Genomic DNA, 24,198 nt, shown 5'->3' with positions numbered 1-24,198 from the left:
CTATATATATGGATAATATAATAGTAATGGGATCACGTAACGACGTGTTTGGTATGTTAGATTATTCTATAGCGGTTATGTGTATAACTTGACTGGTTGGGCTTCGACATGTCTCCCTTGTGGACCACCAAGTTATAAAATTTGCACCTTCTTCCATCGCCACCCTTTTTTGACCCTTTGCTATTGTATGTGTTTTTCGTATGCTTATTTTAATGCATATTCTTTCTTATTATAATATCCTTAGTCACAGCCATCCTTTCTTTGACCACAACGGAAACGGCAACATCTTTTACATGTTCCACATGACAGAAACTTTCTTAGCTGTTTATGTAATACTACAGTGGAACTTGGAAATATGACAATAGTAAAAAATAATAAATAATAATTCGGCAACTAAGCCGATATTGAATTTAAAACATTTTCGTTAAACTAAAAATCAGCTACAAGCCTACAAAAGTAATTATTATGTATTTTTACATTTATATATATGTTAAATTTATATTTTTTTCAACTAAATAATTAAATTTTTAGAAAAATCAAATAGACGAATAATTAAACATTTATAATAATAAAATAAGTTTTTTTTTATGCAATATCAGATTCGTATTCCGTATGACAGTAGTTAATTTTTAGTGCATATAGCATAATTAATTAAATTATTAATTAACAAACAAAGAAAATACTGAAAGTAGTACTCAGCCTATCCATTCAACCTAGAGGTAATACTCAAATTGACCCTTGAAATTTGACCTCTGACTCAATTTAGCTCTTAAAGTTTTAATTGACTCTAAATGTATCTTGAAATTTTGCCTCGAGCCTCAATTTGGCCCTTCTAGCGTTTTCCGTCACCGGAGAGCTGACCTGGCAAATTTAAATGACACCTGATAGTCTCAAAACGACGCCATTTTACTGTTGGCGCCGAAATTGTTAGAAACAACGTCGTATCCCTTAGGAAGGGGTTAAATGAAAATCCAAACACTAACCACTCCATAGGTGAGACTCAGTTGATCCTTTCTCTTCCTCCACTTCCTCTCGTTTTTCTTCCCGTCAGAGAAGCACCATGGATGTCACAGTAATGGAGCTTTGAAGCTTTTCTTACTTCTTTCTACCCCCATTGTGAAGATTAATTACCTGTGAGTCATCTTTTGAAAAATAGGTTAGTAACAAAATTGATGCTCTCAACTATCGTGCTCTGTTTTTATGAAAATGTTGGTTGTGTGGTGTTTTTCATTTTTTTCACCCTACTTGATTAGTAAAACTTTGGGAGAATGTGGTTGATTATGGTTGTTGATGATGATAGAATTTTTGTATGTTAGGGTTTAATTTTTTTGTATGTGTGTGACTGTGATCAACCGAAGCATTCAATTCTTTATCCGTTTGAGTAGTCTTTAATTCTTCATATTCCATTTTAAAATAACAATTATACTCCTTCATATCCCATTTTAATTTAATTGTTGATTGGATAATTTCTTGTAAAAATAAAATATTTTCTGTACTGAACATTGTTTGCATCAATGACCACCATGAATATTTAAGTGATAATCATGAACTGAGAATTTTGTATTTTGGCCAGTCATTGTAGTTTATTTAACTTTTGATTATTGTTTCGTTAACAGAGTTTATGCTAATTTTTTTCATTATATTCGTCTTGTTCTAGATATTCTTTTTTTCCCTTATCCTGGCATAATTTTCTACGGATCCTTATCACATTAAAAAAGGAGCTTGTTTCTATATTTTCATCTAATGTAGCAGAACACATAAATTGCTAATATAGGACAATTCTTAACATTTGTACAATACAGGGACTTAATTAGAAATGTTTAAGCAGCAAGTATCTAATTGAAAATTTTGATTTAAGAACTTGATTACGAACTTTTAAACCATAGAAAATTAATTGAAATTTAGTGAAATTATAGAAATTTCTAGAATAATTATACCTTTTCCATTTCTGTGATTCTAAATACCATTCTTTTTAGCTTTATGATGATTATGCTATGTTAAGTATCAATAGTCTAACAAATTAGACTAATTCTAATGCATACTATTTTGTACAACATGTTTCAGGATCAATTTTTCCTTCTAGGAGATTATTTTGCAATAAATCTAGCAACTGTTCCTACTTGTAGAGTGAACGAGTGATTATAAGAGGTAGGCTCTCATAAAACTCGAGTGGTTCTTCCACTTACACAATTTGATCTGAAATTGGGTTTCAGTTTTACATAAAAATTTCTACAAAGATGTGAATACATATAATATTTTAAGCATTGTTGTATAATTGAGTCTGAATTTCATTGTAGATTATCTAGTTATTGTAAATCCTCCTTCAAACCGTAATTTCTTTTTGTAATATGTTATGCTTTATATGCAATCATTCAATGCAGCAAAAGAATAATTCCTTTTAATAAAGTTATGTTGGTACTTAATGGATTCACTGTCAATATCATTTTATTACCATTAAAAAATTTGATATAAATGAATTTTATGTAAATTATTAAAGCTGATAGAAGGCCCAATGGAGTTTTGCAATTAATATTATTCAACCAAAGTCAATTATTCTATTCAGCTTAAACTCCTATATACATGTGAAAAACTCTTTTTTTTTTGTATCCTTGGTATTAAGTAGTGATTTTGACACATTACCATGTAATATAACATTATCAATACGTATGTTCTCTAACATCATTTCAGTACTATTCTCCATTATTATTTTTACTTTTTATTTTATTTTATTTTATCATGATGATTATCTTCTCCTTTTCTTGTTTTTTTAGCCATTTTTTCATTTACCATCAACCTGAAGGAGACATCAAAATAGGATTAGATTCTTCTAATCTTGGGGTTGTAGGGAGAATTAAATGAAATCTCGATTTTGGATACCTTCTTAGATTGTGGATGACGACCTCCCCAACCTAACACTTAATAATAGGGTTGAATATATGCATGTGTGAATTCTATGGATGAATCTTGTGTTTATTCTAGTAGGTGCTTCATTAACATTAGTTGACTTCAACTCTTTGCATATCAATTTGTTAAATGGAAGAATGTGCTCTTTTGGTAAAAAAATATTTGAAGAAGTTTGAGTAAATGAGGATTATACTGTATCTTTAACTTTTCTTTTTAATGTTCTAATTTGAATAGTTTCTCCCATTAATCACTTATAATCACTTTTAGTATTCTCTTTAAACGGGAACAATTATATATGTAAGTATATTTAAATTTTGTTGATTTTACTTGTTTTATTCTTTCATGTTTTATGATTAAGAATTGCATGATACAAATTGAAATTAGTGTTGTTGTCAATTTATTGAAGTTAGTGTTATTTTTAACCATTGTCTCCTAAATCTTATTTATAGATGGATGAACGTATAACAATTGTGTATCATCATGAAGGCAATTTTGTCACCAAATTAAATGGCAGTTTGGTTTATGACAATGATCACACTGATGAGTTGACTGGACTGGATGAGAACGTATTAGATGTATTTTCACTGAGAGACTACTACAAGGTCCTAGGTTATGATAACATGGTTGAGTGTTGGTGGCTTGTTCCTGGTAGATCTATGAAGAGGACTGCGAGCACTAAGTCATGACAAAGAGCTAGTAGAGATGTGCTTCTATGCAAAGAACAATGGGAGAACAGTTCACATATACTATGAGCATGGAGTTTCCTAACCCATGGTAGAGGAAGAAGCACCTGAATTGAGAGATCTAACACCCAATGCCACTGGTGTAGAGAACGTTATCGAAGGGACCACACCTAGCCCAAAGAATAATACACCAACCAGTCCATCCCATATCAAATTACCTATCAACATCACAAGTGAAGGCCCTTCCAACACAGCATCCAAGTCCCAACCTGCATCTGCTTCCACCCCCCTGTTGAAGGAGATACCAGCACCTAAACCCACACCTAAGCCCAAGCCAGCAACTAAGAAGAAATCTCAGCCTACACCTAAGCCCAAACCTGCACCTAAGGAAACACCTAAGCCCATACCCAAACCAGGGTCTAAGTCCAAGTCCACATCCAAACCAGCACCTAAACCAACATATTTATTGGTTTTTGTTGGGTTGTATTGGTCACTATTTCTGTTCACAATTTTACTAGGTCCCTCCATCAGACCCACCTCCACCTCCACAACAGGTGACAAGGCCTCACAAGTTACAATCTAAGAGGAAAATAACTTTCAATGTGGATCCAATGCAAGGAGCAAGTTCTGAGACAGCTACACGCTTGGCAGAGTTTATGACATTCGTCCCCACCCCAGGCTTCAAACCACCAACAATAAAATAGAAACCGCTTTGCAATGTTGACTAGAAGTTGTGTAGAACATATTTTGTAGAGAGCATTTGATCAAACTATGCTCTTTTGATATTTTGTTGCTATGTTATGTAGAGTAATCTGTTTTGGTTTAGGATATTTGAAACTATGTTATCTAGGGTATCTAAGGTATGATACAGATACTGCTGTTGCTAATGCTATGATATTGACAATGATTAATGACTATGAATTACTTAATGAATTACTTATTTTTGGGTCTTATGTCAAGTGCAAGAACCACACAAGGTTCTATTAGATTTTTTTTTGTCATAACATCTCATCTATTTATATCTTTTTCACAAATGAACTATACACTTAAATTTATTCACTAATGGAAGTGCATACTACATATATAGTTATTAGAGCCAGCTCCTGATCTTGTCTTCATATACAGACTCATAGTAGCTTCATATATAATCTCAGTTTTAAAGAATTTTTACAGGATATATCATTAGCAAAGAGAACATAAAATTCAATTTCTATTTTCTCATTAAATACATAACAATGCTTCATTCAAATAACTGATATACAATTACATATATTTCATTACACCTAATCCACAAGCTACAATCACAATTCCAAAAATAATAACAAACACAGACAACATAATATTTCATATTTTTAATATTCTAATTTTAGCTTCAACTGCACTAATTTTCCATCCCAGAGATATTTTTCAATGGTCTTCACCAACTGAACTTTCATTTCTGTCAATTATGGCTTCTTCTTCTTCAACATCTGCCCATTTAAAAAAGTCACACTATCTCTTACCGGTAGGCTACAACACAAAAAATCCAAAAAAAATTGAGAGAAAGAACAGCTACAAAATCAACAAGCATGTGAGAAATAAGAGACACAATCAACTTGCAATAATTTAACCAACTCACATTATAGTTAGAGCATCCATAGAATGGTCTTTCTGGATTGGAATCCGTCCCAGACCATCGAAGAATAGGACGCAACCCACAACCGCACCAATGCGGAACCTTCCCACCTCTGTGACCGTGTGCGTTCTTCACCCAGCCACTATGCGAACAAGCTCTACCAGAGCTACCTGAGCTTTGGCTGCTGCTTCGCAACATTCTTATCACCTCTTGGAGACACTCTTCGATTTGGGGAAATTGGAAGTTCTAGGTTTTATTTGAAATTTTTAGGGGTTAAATTGAAGCCTTCAAATATTTTGCCATGTCATCTAACTGTTAGGGTGCCAGGTGTCTACCAAATTTGCCAGGTCAGCTTTCCGGTGACGGAAAACGCCGGAAGGGCCAAATTGAGGTTCGAGGCAAAATTTTAGGGTACAATTAGAGTCAATTGAAACCTTGAGGGCTAAATTGAGGCGGAAGTCAAATTTCAGAGGCCAATTTGAGTATTAACTCATTCAACGTACGATAAAAGGCAGACAAAGTACTAGCAATTACTATTACTATTTTTATTTACAATTTGGTTAGGTAATCAATAAAGATTTAGCTAGAAATTGATAAGTATTTTTGAATTTTATTTTATATTAATTAATTATTATTAATTAATAATTATTTAAATTTTAGTTTTTAAAAAATATAAAATTAATGATTATTAATTATAGTTATTTAAAATTAGTTAATTAAAAATTATTTATTTATATTTTTTATTATTAACACCTTGTGCTATATGCAGGACTATTTTTTGATTAACATTATTATATAATTTAGATTAAAATAATATATGAATAATGAATTTATTGAATGAAAAAAATTGTAGCTTTAGTCACAAAATAATTTTAAGAAAAGTAAAAAAAATAATTTTAAGAAAAATCATTATCATAAGTCACAATTGTTTCTATTCATAAATATTTTTACTCTTTTGAATTTAGAAGTTTTCTGAACAAAATTATAGAGAGTAGTTTAGAGACACGATGTTGCTGCTATCCTCCTATTTTGAGTTCATAATATCCGAATTTGTTATTTCTAATCGGGTTGTTCCTGCAAGGATTCTGATGCTCAAGTTAGCATAATTCTCAAGAGGAATTAAGTTAAAAATCATACCTTAATGCATGTATTTAGAATAATAATGCATATATTGTAAGGTTGTGATGTCATGAGTTCCTCTTCTTATGTTCTTTAGAGACTGAGTTTTTTTTTGGTTAAGTTGATCTAGAAGAATGAGTTACTATTCTCTGGACTTGTTTGATATTTTGTTGTGGTATCATATGTTCCTATAATACTTTTATAGGTTTATATGTAGTTGATGTTGTAACTTTTTTTTTAATAATAGAATGATAGTTATAAAGTAATAATTAACCTTATAAAATTGAGTTATTAGGTAATATAATGAGTAATGAGGAGTTAGTGTTCTCTTTGTAACGCCTTCTTTGGATTCCGAGAGAATACTTCATCATCAAACCGGTTCATTGGAACTTCTCATATTCTTGAACCTGGTTCCTTGGATTGGGCTTATAAAAATATTCCAGAATAGATCTCCAAACTCAGTATATCTATCTTTCTTTTGAGAAAGATTTTCAGAATTTCAAATCTCAACCCAAGCGTCTCATCTTTTAAAGTAAAACTTTTTATTTTCCTTACTTTTCTTATAAAGTTTAAACTCTGATGATAACTTCTATCAATCGTAGGTTATCTACCACCTATGACTTTTGGGAGTTAGACTTTTTTTTTAATTAAAATTTGCATATTATAATTCTAGAATCAAGAGTCGATGTTTTTATTCCTTGAATGTCAAATTAATATTTTTTTCATTTTTTGATTTTTTTGGTTTCATAGATTTTTTGTAATGGGTTCTCCCAACTTGTAACTTGTAAGCTTGAGCATCTGAATTTTTGAGATTCTAACGAAAGTATCAAAATAAATTCAAGTTGTCATAATCAATACTTATTAAATTTATTATGCATGAAATAGTAACTCAATCATGAAAATGTTGAGTTTAAAATAAAAAAATTATTTCTCTTAAACAATTACATAAATAATTTTTTCATTTAAATGCAATCTATCTGAATGAAATTCTTTCTAATCTAAAGCAATTATTTGGACAATTGAATAATGAGATTTTTCAATTTTGATTAGTTGACTCATGAATTTTTTTTATAAACAATTGTTCAAAAATTATTTCTTTATTTATACCACAAATTTTCATATTATTTTTTAATAATAATATGCTCTAAAATATTTCGTAAAATTTGAATAAAATAAATCATGCCTTTACATGTCTAAAATGAATATGGTTTGCTTTCAAGGAGTTTAATTAGGATTTTAACATTTTTTTTCGTTAGTAGAGAACGAGTTTCCATCTTCCTGCTTTATAAACTTCAATCTCTAGACATTAAGTTGTGCTTTGTGGTAAATTTATAATGTAAAATTAAATCTTTGGTGCTGTCTATGGAGATCCTACACAGTTGGTATCATGGCTAATCACAAGATACAATTGATGAGGGAAGATCGATTCCACACAAACTCACCGACAAGTGTACCGGATCGCATCAAGTAGTAAAACTCACAAAAGTGAGGTCGATCCCACAGGGATTGATGGATTAAGCAACTTTAGTATGATGATGAATTTAGTTAGACTAATATTTTGGTGATTTGAGTGAAATTTAGTTAACAGAAAGTGAATTGCAAGAAAACTAAAGTGCAGAATGTAAATTAACAAAAAAAGTAAATGGCAGAAAGCTTAAATGACTGAAACTTAAAGTGCAAGAAATTAAAAGAGCTGAAACTTAAATTGCAAGAAATGTGAATAACTGAATCTTAAAAGGCAAGGAATTTAAATTGCAGAATCTAAATTGCAAGAAAACTTAAATTGCATGAATAATAAAGGAAATTGGGTGCAGTAAATCAAAACAGACTTGAACAAAGTAAATTGCAGTGAAATCAGAGAACTCTAAGGTGAAGAAATTCAAAGAAAATGATTCATCGGGGATTAGAGATATCATAATCCATCATGAATCAATTGGTTCTCAACTACTTTCTCAATCATATGAGTAGATCTATGGCGGATTGAAATTGATTGGATCCCAATTTCTTGGCAATCTAATCTCTCTAATCACAATCAATCTTGCTAATTTCTTGATCTAATTGTCATGAGAAGAGTTTAAGTGCAAATCTCTCATCCATAAGCCACACTAACTGTCAAGAACTCAATTCCTCCCGAATGGTGTTGATCAAGAGAGTAGTGAAGGATAGAGCTCCAGTTCTAATGAAGGTGATTCCCCTTCCGAGGCTTACACCCACATTCACATATTCAAACCCCTTCCAGAGTGAATGAATTATCAATCAAAGCAGAAGATACCCAATAGCTACAAAAATGAATTAAGAAGAAGAAGAATTTCATTGATTCATTGGAATTATAATAGAGCTCCTCCCCTTGATGAAATTGGGGTTTAGTTCATCATTGCTCAAGTACCAAAACAGAAAAGAAAATACAGAAGGAGATGAAGAACAGAAAGGAAAATAAATTCAGATCTTCAAATTCTAAAGAAAAGCTAAAAGAAAAGGTAAAAAGAAAATCCAAAGCAAAAGCCCCTAATGAAATCAAATTTTCTTCTATTTATACACTTTCCAATTCAGTCATCAAGTACTTGAAGTGGGCTTTTTGGCCTCTGATGAAGTGGGTCAGGATTGGTACTTAGTTGCAGCTTCAGGATAACGTAGCGTTCTGAAAGTGAGTGGAGCGTTCATTCATCGACGCGTACGCGTTCTTTATGTGTGCGCGTCCCTTGCGGTTTTACACAATCGACGCGTGAGCGTAACACATGCGTGCACGTCGATAATATTTTCAGTCTCAGCCATGCTTGCGCATACCCTGCATGCGTGTGCGTCCCTTGGAAGCGTTCATTAACTGAACGCTACGTTCGCGCCATGAACGCTCCTCACGCGTGCGTGTCATTTGTGCGTGCCAGTGGATGGTAAAATATCACTTCTGCGCTCTAGCATCATGTGCACGTTTGCGCCAACCACCACTATCATCACATCGACGCGTGCGTGTCGCTGACCAAATTCAAATTCCAATTCTGAAAGTATTGCAGGCGCTCATTCAAAGTGAACGTAGTGTTCATTACTGGTGAACACTGATCCTCCTTCTACGCGTGCGCACCATGCATGCGTACGCGTGGATCTCCAAAAGTGTCATCCTGCGTGAAAGCGCCTTGTACACGTGTGCATCACTTGTGAACGTAGCGTTCATAAAATGAACGTAGCGTTCTCCTGCACTTCTTCCATCTTTGTTTCTTCCTTTCATTTTTTCACCTGTCATCAATCAAACATGCCATCAAAGTCTCACCAAAATCATAAGGTTTTGTATCATTCATAATAATTAACTAAATTGTGCATAAATCTCATGATGTTGTATAAAATCAATAATGTTTAATTGAGTCAAGATAAACATGAAATTCCACTCCAATCACTTACTTATTGTGCAAGAAAGTGCATAAAACCTAATAGAAACAAGTAAAAAATGCTACTAAAACTAGTATAAGATGACTTGTCATCAACAATCAATCATTAATCCTGACATCGCTCACAAAGAACAACCACATGATGATGGACATAAAACTGATGTTACCCTAAGCAACAATGAGGGTTAACAGCATCAAGTTCTCCTAGGTTCTAAATGACGAGAAGTTTAAAACACTGATGGTCATCATTTCGTTGGATTAGGAGAGGATTATATTCATTTGAGATAGGAAATGCATCATAAAGTACAAGAACTGAAATGACAGTTGGCAGAACGGTCAATGTCACGCAATCTCGCTCATGACATAGGACGTCAAGGGATCGGCGAGATAGTTGCGACAAGAGGACCCCAGATCGAGGCCATAAACAACATCAGAAAGATGATCGTTGTCGTTCTCCATCACCTCAAAGGAACATAAGAGAGTCCTCCAATATGAAGAACTACATCGTGAGCTAGAAAAAAGGAAAGGACTGACTCCCGTTTAGCTTAGTCTAAAAGGAAGTGGAGTCTGCAAAGGAGCCCGAGTCCTAAAAGGCATAGGGATACTTGGGAGCATGTCATCATCGGACAAACTCCATTTTTTTCGCATGTCCTTCAAGTCTTCTTGCCAAAGCATTTTGATAAACCAACAAACTTGAAGTATGAGGAAAAGTTGGGTCCTCAGGAGTACATAGATATTTTTTAAGAAAGAATTAATTTGGAGGAGTTGGGGATGCTATAAGATGTAAAGCTTTTCTAGTTATATTATCTAGACCAGCAATGACGTTGTTCAATACCTTACCTTCTGGCTCCATATCATCCTTAGCTGATATCAAGACAAAGTTCCTCGCACGTTCACTAACAGAAGAACTCAAGCCAAGTATCCGATCTTTTTACTCAGTGTGAATTAGAGAGTTGGAGAAAGCATCCGAGATTACTTGGATCGCACCAATAAGGCATTGTTGGAAGTTAATACGTGAACTCCCGAAGTTGTGTGTTTATGTTTAATTACTGGCTTACTTGAAGGATATTTCAGACAACATTTGACGTCTAAAGAGGTCAAATCTATGGAGGAGGTTCATCAAAATGCTCTGAAATATATGCAAGACCAGGATGTTTCAAAAGTGATGTTCACTAAACGAACCTAGCTCCATCACCTAATAAGGCCAGAAACTCAGGGCAATCGTCCACACCAAAAGTGTTGACACCTGGAGTTGGCAAGTTCTAAACATATACATCATTGGCGGCTTCACTGCCTGAATCTACTAGAAAGTACCACAGAGAGGACTACTTCCCAAGCCAAAGTAAATTTGACCTAGGGTATCTTTGAACAACTTACAGGATTGAGGATTGTATCGATATGAAGGATGCCTTGGAACAAGCAATTCAGGATGGAAAATTCTTGAATTATTTTAGCACGTTAGGCCGCTAAGATGGCGTAATGATGAAGATTGAGAAGCCAAAAATTCAAGAAATGCCAAGCCCATTGAAATTCAAGATGATACTGCACAAGTTATGGTAAACGTGGTTGTAGGCAAGAATGGGTTGGCAAAATCCAACAACATAGTTAAAAGAGATGTCAAAGCTGAAAGTTCAAGTTTTGAAGTTTTTAATGTGACCAATATCCCAATTGTGCAATTCATTGAACAGGATCTCAAATATGCCACATCTAATGATGATAAGCCATTGGTGATTACAGCTAAGTTGGAAAATGGAATTGTTAAAAGAATTTTGGTTGATACTTGAAAAAATTCAAATTTACTTTTTAGAAATGCTTATGATACTTTGGGATTAAAGGATTAGCACCCAAAATCACACCTTCTAGAGGTAGTGGATGTAGGAGATAATTTTATCAAGTCCAATGGGGCTATTGATCTTTTTTTCATAGTGAGAGAAGGTAATAAAATACGTGCGGTACAAACTAAATTTGTTGCCTTAAAGGATTCCACAGCATGCAATATGATATTTGGAAGGAAAATAATAAATAACCTTTGTGCCTCCTGATAAACTCTATTTGTAGGGTTTATCTTGTATTGATTTTAGGAAATTTTATCACCTTTTACCCACATTTATTCAATGAAATAGCATAGTTTGTGATTCACCCTCATTTAGTACTTAAATGTGAAAACATGCTTTTAGACCTTTAATTTGATGATTTTAATTCACCGTTGATTCCACTAGATGCCTTGATTTATTTGTTAAGTGATTTCAGGTTGAAAATGCTAGGAAAGGATCAAAGGAGTGAAGAGGAAAGTATGAAAAGTGGAGAACACAAGAAAAAGCCAAAGATTTGAGATGCATCATCTACGCGCACGCGCACTGTACACGCATGCGTGGATCACGAAAACTCAAGGGACGCGCACGCGCACTGTACGTGTACGCGTCGGTGGCCACACGTGATTTTTAAATAGAAAGCGTGCCCAGCGAATTCTGAGAAGTTGTGGGGCCCAGTTGCAACCAACTTTGGCGCCAGAAATGCATAAAAAGACAAAGTCTTGAAGGAAATTGAGACCTTTTGATCTTTTGTTCATTCACACACATGAGGATTAGGAGTAGTTAGTTTTTAGAGAGAGAAGCTCTCACTTCTCTCTAGGATTAGAATTAGGTTAGGTTTAGGTCAATAATCTTAGATCTAGGTTTTAATTCATGTTTTCATCTTCTTCTACCTTTCAATTCTTTGTAGTTACATTCATCATTCTTTTATTCTTTTGTTGTAACTTCCTTTATGTTGCTTCTATGCTTTGTTATAGATCTACTCTTGTTCCTTCTATTTTTTTTCAATTCAATTTGAGATAATTCATAATAATTGTGTTTCTTTTGATTGTTGTTTAAATTCTTTGCAATATCGCTGTTAGATTCTACTCTTGTTATCAATTTTGCTATGCTTACCTTTTGTGCCTTCCAAGTGTTTGATGAAGTGCTTGGAAGGATGTTAGAGTAGAATTTTGTGCCCTTGGCTTGGAAATGTAACTTAGGAACTCTTGAGTTACTAATGTCCAAGTAATTGATGATTGGGAGTCATTAACTCTACTTCTCACTAATTGGATTAGTGGAGAGTTAGGACTTATGGACTAGGATTGATATAGCTCATTTGAATTTCCTTTACTAGTTAGAGGATGATTTAATGGGATTGATCATTGCCAATTTTCATGTTGTAGTTAGTGATAGGGATAGAGATCCTTGACCACCAACCCTTGCCAAGACCTTTTTGTTATTTGAATCTCCTTGCCATTTACAATTCTTGACTCTCATCTCAAAACCCAAAATATACCTCATGACCAATAATAAGACACTTTATTGTAATTCCTAGGGAGAACAACCCGAGGTTTGAATACTTCGGTTATTAACTTTAAGGGTTTGTTACTTGTGACAAACAAATTTTTGTATGAAAGGATTATTGTTGGTTTAGAAACTATACTTGCAACGAGATTTCATTAGTGAAATTCTATACCATCAATAATCCGCTCATCACCTCCATTTCAGCAAAATTTTCAATGATGAAGTTTTTGACCTCCGAATGTCGTGTAGCCACTATCCGAAGAGATCGGATAGTTGCGATAAAATGCAACAAGACAAGTTTGACCTTGAGGGATAAGGCTAAAGATTCAACTAATGTATTTTTGGTAGACTTGGATTCTCAGGTTCAACAAAGGCCCAAACCAGAACCCAATGGAAATCTAGAGAAGTTCCAAACTGGGGATGTTGAAAATAAGTACACCATGATTAATAAAGACTTACCTCATCCCCTAAAGTTGGAACTTCAGAATTTCTTTAGAGGTAATATAGATTTATTTGCATGGGAACCTTCTAATATGCCCAGAATAGATCCAGTATTTATGTCTCATTAACTTGCTATTGACCCAACGTTTAAACCAGTTGTGCAGCGACATCAAAAGATGTTGCCAGACCGAATTGTTGAGGTCAAGAAACAAGTGCAAGGGTTATTTGATGTTGGGTTTATTGGAGAGCTAACTTACTTATCATGTGTTGATTACACTGATTTAAACAAATCCCGTCTAAAAGATTGCTTTTCATTACTTAACATTGATAATATAATTGATTCTGCATCGAGATATCAGGTTTTAAGTTTTTTGGATGCACCCACCAAATGAAGATACTAATGCACCCACCAAATAAAGATAAAACTGCTTTTATTACTCTAGAAGGAATTTATTGTTATACTGTAATGCCTTTTGATTTAAAAAATGCAAGGGCCACTTATTAAAGATTGATGGCCATAGTGTTCAAGCAACAGATTGAGAAAAACATAGAGGTGTACATCAACAATATGTTGATAAATACCAAAGAAGATATCGACTTGCTGAAAATCTTCAATTGCCTCTAACTTCACCAGATGTGGTTAAATCCGGTAAAGTGTGCATTGGAGTTTGGGGAGGAAAATGCTTTGGCTTCATGGTAACCCAAAGAGGTATTGAAGCTAATCCTAAAAAAGAGAGAACTACCAAAATGGTACCAAAAAATTTTGGTACTGATAAAAAGGATCCTAAAAGATGCAAAGGAGAAAATAACCTTAGAAAGATTTTAAAATTTGACAAAAACATCCAAACATGATAGCATGGCATCACAGTGAACGAAAAATGCTGACCTAGCAATTGGAAGTTTTGAGAGAGAGAGAACCTTAACCCCTAATTTTTCCAAATTACCTTCCTTGTCAAACAATCATAAAAGGTTTTTATCATCACCATATCCACCTTTTCTCTTACACCTTCGCCATCACCAACGGCACCACCACCACCATTGTGACAACAAACACCTCCAACACCAGACCATGGATGAATAACAGAATATGGAGCAAGTTTTTTAAGAGGTTCATTGATCGCATCATCGCCTTCCTCCCATTTCACTCAGACACCACTAGTTCATCTTCTTCAACCATAAAACCCATAAAAGCTACATCTACAAGAACAACAACAATGGCGCCACTGCTACTTCCACCAACCACAACAACGATGGTTAACTGATCTTGTAGAAGACCTTCTCTTGGAGGAGTAATCAATCATGGATTTCATGGATTAAGACCGTCTTGCAAAGGTACGAAAAGAATTTTGGATTGGAAGAAAATGAGGGAAGCCATTGAAGCTCTCATGGTTGATAATGAATGAACAGTTATGAAAAGAGTTTTGGATTGGAAGAAAAGGAGGGAAACACCATTGGAGCTCTCTGCTGCCATCACTAAAGCTTTTCCTATTGCTAGATCAGCATTTTTCGTTCACTTGATGTCATGTTTTCATATTTGGGTGTTTTTGTTAAATTTTAAAATCTTTCAAGGTCTTTTTTGTTAGCACCAAAATTTTTTGGGTACCATTTTGGTAGTTTACCCTCCTGAAAAATGTCAAGCTATTTTAGACCCGTCGAGTCCTTAGAACCTCAAAGATGTACAAAGACTTACAAGTTAGTTAGTTGCTTTATCAAGATCTTTGGAAGCCTCTGCTGAAAAAGCAAGGTCATTTTTTAATTTAATAAAGAAAGATTTGGATTTTATCTGGACAGAGGAATGTGAAACAACCTTTCAATATTTTAAAAATTTATTATCCCCTCCTCTTGTCTTAGCAAAACCTGAACCTAGAAAGCCCTTATACTTATATTTATTAGTCACTGATGAAACTGCGGCTTCAGCCTTAGTTTTGGAAGATGACAGTTAGCATCAAAAACCTGTTTATTTTATTAATAAGGTCTTTCAAGAACCTGAACTAAAATATTTAAAGTTAGAAAAATTAGCTTTTGCTGTATTAAAGTTGGTGCACCGATTACGTTAGTATTTTCAAAGTTATTTAATAATTGTGCGAACCAAACAACCGATTAAGGCTCATAGAATTATCTCAATTTGATATTTAATATTAACCATGTTCTGCTATTAAGGCTCAAGGGATGGTTGATTTTAACTGAAATGACTCATCCTCTTACCGATGTAATGGGATGAGAAGTTTATGTATATGGAGCCTCAAATATCAAAAAATGAAAGTGTCGGTCTCAACCTAACTAAAGCAGAAAACATGGTGATTGAAGCTTCTATAAAATTTGAGTTTCCATTTCAAATAATCAAGTTGAGTATGAGTCATTACTTGAAGGACTAGCGTTAGCTTGGGAAGTTGGCACAACAAATATCACAGTATTTAGTGATTCACAAAATGTAACTTCCTAGGTTAATGACGAGTGTTAAGTTCAAGATCTGTTACTACAACTGTACTTGAAAAATGTACAAGATAAGGTACAACATTTTTATTCCTTTTGTATTAAACATATACCTAGGGAACAGAACACACAAGCTGATGTGTTATCCAAATTAGCCAGTACTAAACTAGAAGTGAAAATTGAAGCTTAATATAAGAGGTGCTTTCAGAACCTTCTGTTAGTATTTGCAGCGTTACAATTTTATATTTTAGCAATGTTAGTACTTGGATGGACCCAATATACATGTATTTAGATCATTGAATTTTACATGTTGATTCAAAAAAAGCTAAAGAGTTGTGATTAAAGGCATCTAATTACTCAATAATAAATGGGTAGTTATATAAAACACGGGGTATCGCAGCCATTTCGCAACACTCTGATCATATTTGTCTTCTTACTTCATCGTCATTTACAGCCTCTCCTTCTCACGCTGCTTTTGTCCGCTTCTCCCTCTGCTCGTGCTGTCATCGTCAACCTCTCCTTCTACTTGTGCTATCATTGTTCACCTCTATGTCCTTCATCCTTCCTCTCTTGAGTCTGGATCTGTTTATGCTCTATGTAATTCCTATGCCATTGCTTCAAATCTTCCTTCCTCCATTCAATTCCTAATCTACCAGATTTGCTTCTTTCTTTCACCGTTTCTTTTTTTCATAACAAAAATTCCATATTTACCTCTTCTTTTCATATTTTTTCGTTGTTTTGTCAAGAATCGTCCATTTTTTAGTTCGCTCCAATTCATCGGTTTTTGAACTATTTTGCAGTCGCCACTAGTTAGAAGACAGGATGATTTTACTCGAGTTGAACTAAATTAAGCATCGGTTCCCAATCAAACCAGTTCTAATGCATGGTTTGACCAGACAATTCGGTCCAATTTTCATAACACTGGTAAATAGTCGATCATGATTTAGCATGACCTAGAATGATAATGTTGGTACCCTGTAAAGATTTATTAGTGCAAAAAGAAAACAAAAGTGTTGGACTCTCACGATTTAGCATTTCACCTTCCTCTGTCGAGAGAGAAAATCCAGGGAACTACAAGCAGCAAATGATAAAAAAGTACTTGTGATGGATAAACTAGATTATTTTCATTGATTACATGACTTTGCTCATGTTGCTAGATATATCAATAAAAAGGTTAGTGCATAAAATTCTTATCTATTCGATTGATTTTGTATTCAATTAAAAGTAGGCTATTTTGAAATAGTTTAAAATGGTAGTGATAGTGTTACTTAGATTTAGTTATATAGATAAGGTTAGATTAAGATATATGGTATATTATATGAAATTGAAATTTGTATACAATATTGTTATAAGTTTAAAAATTTAGAATAAGTTTTCCTTGATATTGGATAAAAAAATCTTATTGCTCCCACAATTAGACTTTGTGCATTTAACATGAGCTACTTTTGTGAATACTTGGTTAGATGATTTTATGCTACACTAAGATTAAAAGATGATATCTTGCTAGCCAATGTTAGAAATAAGGAAATTAAGCTCACTTTGGATGAATTCGATAAGTTGCTAGACTTGCCTACTAATGAATTTGATTTTTATGGGTTTGCAAAATATAAAAAATAGGAAGATTATAATGAAGATGAATTGTTAGCAAGAGCTAACTTAACTAATCTCTGTAGAAAATGTTCATCAAATAGGCCAGCTGTCACTAATATGGTGCTTCAATATAGATTTTTTCATTATCTTATTTCTTGGGTACTCAAATCTAGGAAAGACAAGCCATACTACTTTGTATTTTAATACTTATGTACTTTTTTATGCTCTTATTAAAAGAAAGAAGTCAATTGGGTTTATTTTGTGAGATCTCATATGTTGCAATGCCAAGGAGGTGACAAAGGTCTAGTATATCCCTTGGCAATTATGAGAATTTTGAAGAAATGTCGCATAGACTTTGAGTATGAACAAAGAGTCTATAAGATATTTTTATGGCCTATTGGAGCTCACACTTTTAGAGAAAGAAAGAAAGAAAGATGATGAAGGGAGCTCAAGTACACAACCACCACCTACACCTCCACTAATAATTCAAGAATGCATGGATAATATTGAACAAGTAAGACTTCATCAATTTTCTCTCTATACCACCATGACAAAAAACTATGAAGAGCAAATGAAGGGATTACAAGAGCAAGGAATGATGCTTTAAAAATCAACAACAACAGTTGGATGCAATGTTTGCTCACTTTGGAATTCACAAGCCACCACCTCAAGAATGAAGACTTGTGGATGAATGATTGTTGTTGGTGAAGCATGTAGAACTTTATTTCTTGCACTTTATATCTTTATGTTTATGGACTAATGTTAGTAAGCTTAGGTTTTTCATTATGCCTTATGATATTTTTAAGTTGAATGCTTAAACTTGGTTATATTTCCTTGTTTATGGTTGAATGCCTATCATGCTTTAATTGCTTATAGTTTGCTTATATGTCGAGTAGTATAACAAATGATTAAATGATTATTTGACTAATGATAGATTAATAAAATGCTAAGATAATATTTTATGAAGCAAGTACTATGTATGTGAACTTATTGTCCTTTCTTTTTGCTATTGCCAAAAGGAGAAAAATAAGTATGTTTTAAAACTTGTTTGAAATTTGTTTGATTAAAGATGGTTTTCAAAAACTTATATATGCTATGTTTCCAAAAAATAAATTTTAAGGAGAACATAAAATATCTTTGAAAGGGGAACATCTTTTATTTTTGAAAACGTTATTTTTCAAAACTTTCGCATGCAAAAGGATTTTACAAACCGATATACTTAGTTTTAGGGGGAACTCTTGCAGTCTTTTTGAAAATTTTAAGAATATCAAGTTTGTTCTATTATTTGCTATATTGTGTGCTTTTCAAAACATAACACATTTGTCATTATCAAAAAGGAAAAAATAGCTAGAAATGCTATCTTAGTTGAATGCATATTCTTAATCTTTCATCATATGTTTGCTTACGTGTTTCAATGAATGACAATATGTGATTTTCGTTAGTAACATAACTAGTATTTTTTGAAAAGTAACAAACTTAATTTTTTACTTGTTTTTAACCTAATCTCTTGATTTCCTATATGGTAAATAAAAATATCACTATATGACATAGATTATATGATATAACATCAAGTTTGATGAGTGATTTTAAAGAAAAAAGAAGTTTTAACGAAAATTCGATATAAAAAAAAATTTACTATTTTTACGGTAGGTGAAAACAGATTTTTACAAAGGAATTCTTGCATCAAACTCAAACACAAGCTAATCAAGGAATCAATCATGCATGCAATGATGATCATATGACAAGGAGAAGTCTAACAAGCAAAATTTAATTGTAGGACTTTAGTTTTTACTTGTCAAAGGTAAATCAAATTTATCTATCAAGTTAAAATCATGTTTCAATCAAAGTAAAATATTTTTCAACTAATGATTTCGAAAATTTCATGATTGAGGATGAGAATGGACTGTGTTATGATGATCCTAATATGTTTATGATAGATTATGGGGAGTATGACTCAATCCAATCATGCACAAGGCACCATAATTCGAAATTCAATTTTGCTGAAAAATAAACTTGGAGGATCGATCCCTATGTTAAAGGGAGGGTCGATCCCTATGTTAAAAGGGAGGATCAATCATCACGTGTTGAAGTCCTATATTTCGTGCAAATTTGAACTAGATAATTGATCCCTAACTTTGAGGATCGATCCTATACATCTTTATAGACACAAGATCCTACCAAGAGTGTATCAAGGCCTATAAATAGAGGTCTTGGTCCTTTGTTTCAATACACAACTTTCTTTCATGCTATAAGCTTTCATTGTAATTAAATTTCATAAGTTTTCAAATTGTTTTTCATAAACATTTGAGAGATGCTTGAGATTACTCATAGTATTTTATTTGTAATGATATACTCTTTTGAAATAGTTCATTATTTATGAAGTTCATTATCACATATTGTAAAAGAAAAGTTTTGTAGCTCTTATTGTTTGTTGAGAGACTTAGAGGTTGTTTTCTCTAAGTGGCAAGACTTGCTAAACACTATAATCAATGAGGATACCTAGAATCATTAAGCAGTCAAGGAAAAACACTTGAAGTTGGTATTACCTCGAGTTCTTTGAAAAGAAGTCTCTTAGTCGAGTGGTTTAATTGAAGTGGTAATCATATATTGTGAAGTGTTCATCAAGTGCTCTATCCTGTAGCGATTTATTAAGCATCTTATAAGTTTGGTTATATAGTGAAAATATCTGCACCTTGGTGGGGAGGACTGGACGTAGCTGAAGAGGTTACATCGAACCAGAATATGTCGTGCTTGCATATTTTTTTTAATGCTTAAAATCTTTATATTTCTTGCTATTTACATTTCTAAAATGGTGTGGAAAGTTAGCTCCTTATAAGTTCTTGGAAACTTGTTCAATTTCTTGAAAGAGTTCTAGTACGAAATCACTTGCATTTAAGCTTTCATTTATTTTATAAAAGTGATAGAAAAAATATTAAGTATGTGGTTTAAATGCTTGAAGTTCTTTTATAACCCCACAAAAAATAAAAGTATGTTGCATTTGTTCACAAGTTTACATTTTCACAGTTTTAAGTTTCTATCTATATTCTGTAAAGTTTTTAATTTTTCACTAATACTCAATTCACCATTTTCTTGAGTATATTTATCTTGTGCTTATCAACTAACGTTATGCACTCGAAATATGCTCATTAATAAACAATAGGCCAACGACATATTAAATTATGGTACGGTATAATAATTTAGGAAGATGTTCAAGTGTTCTATTGTACTTGATCGGAACACTTGATTCCACTATTTTAAACCTTTCAGATATACTTTTAAAAAATATAAATGGCTTAGATTGATGGAAAATTCTTAATGTAGACAACACCTGCAAGAACTCATGCTGAGCATGCAACCGATTCATACTTTGGTCAGTTTATAATGGTTCCAAATTTCGTTGCTTGCCCAAGCCGGTTGAAAAGTAACTCTATTTAAAGGTACTTTACTGACTTGTATGTAAGCTAAGCTGATATAGTATTAGGTCTTTTAATTACATTTTTGTTGGTTTCAATGGAAATTGAACTCAAAATTTTGTGTGATGCCATGATATAAAATTTTTTTATAAAAAAATATTAGCTACACGGATAAATGATGAAACAGCTCAACATTTTTATTATAATATAGAACTTTTAAAAACATTTTGATTTTCATATAAATTTAAAAATAATTATTTTACATTTTAATATTATTATAGAAAAGTAATTGAATATATTAAGAAATTAATACGGATAAAGTTAAATGAATTTTTAATAAAGACAAAATTAAGTATAATTAGGATAGATATTCATGCTATGTACAAAAAAATATGGGAGCCATTCAGATAAAGACGTTGAAAATGTCTTTTTATAAAGATGGTTTTTAATAATTAAAATTTAACACATATAATTGATTAAATCGTGTTATTTTTGTCAAAATTAGGCTAGATAAATTGATTTGACTGAAAAATGGTGAGTCAAATCTTGAATTGGTCTAAATTAATATTATTTTTTATAAAAAATGACTACAATACCCTATTATAAAAAATAACTAAAATATTTTTATTATATATATTAATTTTGAAAATCCTAAATTTTAGTCCTTTATTTTTCTATTGTAGGGTTAAGATTTAGAATTTTTAAAATTAATATATATATATATATATATATATATATATATATATATATAATAAGAGTATTTTAATCATTCTCTATAATAAGGATATTGTAGTCATTTTTTATTAAAAAATAATATTAATTTAGACCAGTTCAAGATTTGATTCACCATTTTTTTGGTTAAATCAATTTGTCTAGCCTAATTTTGACAAAAATAACATAATTTAATTGATTATATATGTTAAATTTTAATTACTGAAAAATATCTTTAAAAAAAATGCGTTTTAAGAGTCTTTATCTGACTCTCAAAAAATATATTCAATTCATATTTTAAAATTTTATTATTTATTAATTTATTTAATTTGTATTAATTTTATTTTATTATATAAATATTCTTGAATAATTATCGGAGATATATTTAAAAGAAGATAAAATAAAAAAGTATAATTAAAAAAAAAGTAGTGTTATTACTTATTAATTTGAGAGTGGTATTATCATTTCTCATATATATGGATATGCTGTTTGTTGCATAGATGTTTTTAAATAATTATTAAAGATATATTATTTATTTTATAAATATATTTTGATAATTATTAAAAAGATATAACCTATATTAAAATTTTATATATAATTAATAAAATCACCATGTTACATTATACAATAGCATAATTATAAATAAAATAACTAAAATTAAAATATTTCTTCTCTTATTTATTAGAATTTTGTACACATAAATTAATATCATTTGTATTTATATTTTTTAGAATTTATATACATAAATTAATAAAATTTATTTATTAAAAATAATTTAATAATTATACTGATTAAATAATAAAAAATACTAAAAATTGTTGATACCCTATAATCTCTCATAGTCATATATATGGATATACTAATAAGTAACAAGAAATATATAAAAAAATTAACAAATTTAAAAATACAAAAGAACTAAAACAACGTAATAAGAGAATATAGTTTAAATATTACTTTTAAAAAAGACTGCACTTAATTTCATATTATAATTTAGAGTAAAGTATTGTTGTTATTCTAATGTTTGGGAAAAGTTTTAAAGTTGTCTCTAACGTTTCAATCGTCCTATTTAAATCCCTAACGTTTTAAAATTGACTCAATGTTGTCCTACCGTTAGGGATCCGTTAACAGAATTGACGACAGGACAAAATTGAGACGATTTTAAAACGTTAGGGACTTAAATAGGACGAAAACATTGGGGACAAAAACGATACATAGAAATAAATTTTAATTTAATCTTTCAATAATATCAATTTTTTACTATACATAGTATTCAATTATTTTTTAATCACATTTAAGTAAATTACACTTAATCATATTACTTTCATTCTAAATAAATTAATTTTTTTTATAATTTTACTTTTAAAGATGTTTACTTATCATGAAATGTTTGTAAAATGACTAGTATATAAATTTGCAGAAAAAAATAATAATATATATACAATAAAATATAAATTATATCTTTTGTCTCTAATGTATCAAAATTCTTTAAAATTATAAAAAATAAATTTATTTAAAATAAAAATAATGTGATTAAGTGTAATTTACTTAGATGTAATTAAAAAATAATTGAATACTATGTACAGTAAAAAATTAATATTATTGAAAGATAAAATTAAATTAAAATTTATTTTTATGTATCATTTTTGTCCCCAACGTTTTCGTCCTATTTAAGTCCCCTAACGTTTTAAAATCGTCTCAATTTTGTCCCGCCATCAATTCTGTTAACGGATCCCTAACGATAGGACAATATTGAGTCAATTTTAAAATGTTAGGAACTTAAATAGAACGATTAAAATGTTAGAGACAATTTTAGAACTTATCCCAAACATTAGGGACAAAAATGATACTTTACTCTATAATTTAAAACAATAACATAATAGTAAACTAACAAGACAAATAAAGAAAAAAAGTACAAAGAAAAAATAATTTTGAGAAATATATATATAGTCATATTTAAATTTTAACACCATTTTTTTTATAATTATATTTTTTTATCTTTTATCTCCAATAATTATTCAAGAATATTTTTGTAATAAAATAAAATGAATACAAATTAAATAAATTAATAAAGAATAAACTTAAAAGATTTTATAAATATAGATTAAATAGAATTTTTTTGTATATTATATAAATATCTACTCTAATTATACTTAATTTTCTTCCTATTAACAAATTGTTTAATTTTATCAGTATTAGTTTTTTAACATATTTAGTTATTGCTCTATAATAATATTAATATGTAAAATAATTGTTTTAAATTTACATAAAAATCAAAATATTTTTAAATATTGTGTATTGCAAATGAGAAGCCGTTCCATCACCTACTTAGTTACTCTTATACACTTTGACTGAGTCAAAAACTAGACCACTAAGGCACTAATTAAGCCACAAATATTTGAATGTGAACTATTCTTAACTGACCAATTGAATAATTTTATATCTACTTCAAAGGTTAATATGGTAATTCCAAAGTTCACTAGAAGACAAAAATATTACTGAAAACTTGATAGTACACAAGAACATGAAGTTCCGCAATCGTACACTACGTGATAACTTTCCAATAATTTATATGTAAGTTGTAAATCGTATTACTCT

The sequence above is a fragment of the Arachis hypogaea genome, chromosome 10 (assembly GCF_003086295.3).
Source record: "Arachis hypogaea cultivar Tifrunner chromosome 10, arahy.Tifrunner.gnm2.J5K5, whole genome shotgun sequence".
NCBI classification, from domain to species: Eukaryota; Viridiplantae; Streptophyta; class Magnoliopsida; order Fabales; family Fabaceae; genus Arachis; species Arachis hypogaea.
The sequence above is the reverse complement of the archived record's forward strand: the minus strand, read 5'-3'. Positions refer to the sequence as shown.